The sequence below is a fragment of the Nothoprocta perdicaria genome, unplaced genomic scaffold (assembly GCF_003342845.1).
Source record: "Nothoprocta perdicaria isolate Ctin4 unplaced genomic scaffold, notPer1 scaffold_768, whole genome shotgun sequence".
NCBI classification, from domain to species: Eukaryota; Metazoa; Chordata; class Aves; order Tinamiformes; family Tinamidae; genus Nothoprocta; species Nothoprocta perdicaria.
This window is the reverse complement of record NW_020456052.1, coordinates 6,625-10,721: the sequence shown is the minus strand read 5'-3', so window position 1 is coordinate 10,721 and position 4,097 is coordinate 6,625. Positions and strand designations below refer to the sequence as shown.

General features: G+C 46.7%; 1 long non-coding RNA gene across 1 annotated transcript; it reads left to right on the top strand.

Moving 5' to 3' along the window:
- The first annotated feature begins 1,884 nt into the window (after nt 1–1,884).
- On the top strand, nt 1,885–3,104 carry LOC112957830. Its single transcript, XR_003251279.1, has 4 exons — nt 1,885–1,917; nt 2,013–2,073; nt 2,161–2,217; nt 2,514–3,104. It is a non-coding gene; the product is annotated as an uncharacterized LOC112957830 (long non-coding RNA).
- The last annotated feature ends 993 nt before the right edge of the window (nt 3,105–4,097 follow it).

Sequence of the window (4,097 nt, the reverse complement as noted above, 5' to 3'; positions counted from 1 at the left end):
CAGCTTGTCTGTAGCAAAGACTTTTCAGAGGATATTTGGGATATTTGGTTTTGCCTGTAGAGTCTTTCTGCAATGTAAATCCTGCTGCCACAGCTGTTAAGGACTAGAGGAATACTGTAGCTGTGGGCAGCTCTGTCGAATGAGGATTCTCTTGCTGCTTCTATTCTCTTTCTCTCTCAAGTGAGTGCTGGTCTGCAGGAATAACACAGACCCTTTGCTTTGCTTTCAGTGCCTCCGTTTTTGACTTGGAAGGTGGGTGTCGGCTTCTGCAGCTTTAGCCAGCGCCTTGAGAAAGGGCTGAGGATGGCATTCATGGAGGAGCGCAGATACCAGCAAGCATCAGCAGAACTTGTACAAGTTCACTGTGCAGGTGAGCAGCTTCATGTGTGTTATATCCCCCCACCTTCAGTTTTCTTGTGTTTCATCAAGCCTCAAATACTGAGTTAAGCATTCACTGTTACCGCTTGCTTTCTAGATCACACAGAACTCTGGAGCTTTGTCATAAAGTTGGCACAGTTTGGCACCCCACATACTTCTGGGCTAGAACTTTGTGATGATGATCAAAGAAGATGAAAATTTGTATCAAAGATCAGTCGTGAATCTAACAGGAAGATGAATGTAGTCGTATATTTTTCCCCTAAAGGTTATCCGTCCCTTTTTAAAATCATTGCTATCAGACCTTGCAGGCTAAATTAATCTGGAATTAACTGAAGTTCCTCTACTCTGATGTAGTGTACCAGTTCACATTAGGAAGAAATTTTGTGTGAAGGAAGGAATGCCAATGATGTGATTTTTTTTTTTTTTTTTTTCCCTAGCCTTGTTCCAATCTTGTTTTTCAGATACAGACTATAACTCTGAGTAGGGCTGGGGCAGCACTTTGACAGGGCTCCATGAACATTGTTTTTGCCATCCAAGATAAATACAGCTTTCAAAATGGGTCTGATGTCAGTGAGCAGCTGAGAAACTTGCCTGTGGTTGAACTCATCTTTCTTCTGTGGCAAATTGCTGAACATGTGTACTTGCTGCCACCAAACAAGTGGTGGAAAATGCTGAAATACAGTTTTTAGTATATGGTGATGGTGTTTTGCACTCCTCCTTCCCCTTCTGTGTAAGTTTAAACTTACAGTGTAACTTCAAATATTTCATTTATGTCAGAAACTTTGCAGAGGAAATCGATACCTCTCTTTGCCCAGATATTATGCACTGATGTAAAAGAACATTTTAATTTTACCAGCATCCTTTCATTCAGGATTAGTCAAATTGTGCCTAAACTCATTTTCCGTTGATATTGCTTCAGATGCTAAAAAGAAGTGTCTGAGTGACTGCATCATTGCATAATCTGTGGTTTGCATCATAGCTTTGCTCTCTGGATGTTGCTCTCATTCTTTCTGCCCCTGCAGCATGTCCCGYGCTGCACAGCACTAGTGCAGGAGGTGTTGGTTGTGGCCGTACTTCATTGCAGCCTTCTCATCGAGCCCTCATCAGTCTTTCTGGAACTCAGTATCTTATGCACGGCAATGATTCCTCTTGTGTAGGATTTTGCTCTATGTTTGTTTCTGCTCTGTGTGTGTGTCTGTTTGGGACAGGAGTTGCCTTGGTGTGTGTTCACGGTGGCAGTGTATAGAGTGTTGTGGTGAGGGACTGCAGTGGTGATTGCTCAACCACTTTGTGCTGCACTTCCAGTTGTTCTTGTTGTTGTACTTTTGTCTTGTTGCAGATATTGGGCCCTGTTCTGAGCAGGCCTTAGGGAGATGGAGGAAGGAAGAGTTGTGYACTAATAAGCAGGTGAGTTGAAAGATCGCTGTTGCAAGAAGAGTGTTGTGGTTGATGGCTCCCCTCATGYGTTTCTGCTTTGTGCGTGCAGGTGTGGAGCAACATGGTAAGCAGCGTGCCCACGTCCCAAGCAAGCACAGTGAGGTAAGTGTTGCTCTGTGAGAGGAATTGGAGATTAGCATAGGGCGAGTGTCTTATTGGCGTTGTCCCCATTGCCCGCCACTGTTCTGCTTCTACAGGTGCTGTGGCAGCTTCCCTGTGGTGACAGAACCCGGCAGTCGGCAGGGGCAAGCAGAGCAGGTAAAGGTTTCGGGAGTGAACACTCCATGGGAATGGGCTGCGGTCTTGCTCACATCACTGTAGCATGTGATTTCCCTGTTTTTGCAGAATCTTTCAGCGAGTTGAAGAGAGGAGCAGTTGGAGTGCTGACAAAAGCCTCAGTGGGTGAGAGGAGAAGCTGTTGTGTTCTTAACTTCTTGTGCATCGGGCACTGTTGAGCTGTCTCTCAGTAATATCTTGCCTTCCGCTCTGTTCRAGTCGCACTGGGCCTTTCCCCACTGACATCTGAGTCCTTCAGGTGTGCGGATTGTGTTGCATCTTTTGGGCTTGGTGAGTGTGGCCCAGCAAGCAGCAGAGTGCCAGTGAGCAGAGCATCCATGGCGCTTTGGAGGTGGCTCTTCTGGCGGCTGAGGCTGTAGCTGAGTGGCAYAGAGGTCACTGCCTGCCTTTTGTTTCTACAGGTGACAAAGACCATCGGTAGCTCTGAGAGAGCGTGGCTGCCTTTGAGGATGCACTGTGAAGAGTGATGGTGACCCAGAGTACTGCAGATGCTCAACTGATGGGCAAAAAGACTGTTTGTGCTGCCGTTGAGCGCAGACCAAAGGCRTCTTCCGGATGAGCGCAGTGTGAGAGGCAGTGCAGTGCGCGTGTTGGAAAATGAGAGCGGACAGCTCCCGCCTGTCTGTGGTTTGCATTGCAGCTTCAGTTTCTTTTACTCAGGTCCTAGTACTGCGCCCGTTGTTTGTGCTCCCAGAGCACATCCTGCACTGCGGGGCGCTGGTGCAGGAGTCATCCATTGTCTTTTGCCATGCCTCAGCAGCGTTGTGCTGGTGGATGGCAGCTTGTTCTGTGCGGCCAGATGAAATGAGCTCTGTCATTTATGACTGGACATCTTTGCAGCCCTCRTCGTGGTCTCATCTGTAACTGCTGTTCTGGGGTTTTGCTCCGCCGCCACTGTGGGCTCTTGTGCCTTCCTTCACAGTTTTATTTCCTGTGTTGTCAAAGTCTTAGGCCTTGTTGGCTTCTTCTGCATTTCTCTTCTGGACTTCGCTGGCTCCTTTCTGCCACAGGCAGTGGTATATGACTCTCTGTTCTTSTCTAGAACATCAGAGCTGCACAGTTGTGCTCTTGAAGAGCTTACTGGCCAGTGGTAGCTTGTGTGGGGGGGGGCCGGAGTTGTGTGTAGCCAGGGTAGAATAGAAAAACTTAGCCTTGAAATGTTTGGGGGTGGGATTTCACTAATTTATAACTGAAGGTTATATATATATATATATATATGCACACACACATATGTACACACACACACATTTTTTTCATTATTTAGTGTAGCCTATCATTAATTCTGGTTTGTATTTTCACGCTGTTAAGGTGAAAGCTTGGTTTCTGAAGCCCTTAGAAGAAGCTGCCTGCTTCAGACTAGGTATTTGGGAGATGAAAGCACATCTATATGAAAGACATGCCCAACCATAACARTTTGTTTTCAGACTGTAATAGTAGTGATACTGATTTGGTAAAATAATAATAAAAAAAAACTAGATATGCTGTAAAGTAGAGCAGTCTCTTTGCTGAAGACAGACATCCTTATGGTGCTAATGCGCATGGGCCGAATGAAGACCGCACTGCACATGTGGTCAAGGGGCCAACTCTTTGCCTGCATGCAAGGGGCTCCACCGCTTGTCTTTTGCTTGACTGCTTTCACATGGGAAGGAGGCTGTCCAGTGTCAGCACAAAGTGGGTGCATGCGCAGTGCACCCCGGAGCACTGACTGCAGCCATCCTGTAGTTACGAGAAGTACTGCAATGGTTAAGGCCCATGCAGGTGCACTGCAACTGCTGCACTCAGTGCTGCTCTCATGTCCAAAAATGAGTACTGCAGAGATATTGTGCACATGTACCCTATGTTTCCACCCCTAAGAGCTGCACTCACACATCCAGAAAGTAAAACTGCAAGCAAAGCATTTTGACAGCTACCTCAGAATGGAGACATCATCTTAAGATCCTAGAAAGGACCGGGACTAGACAGTAACATTTTTCTTGCACCCSCCT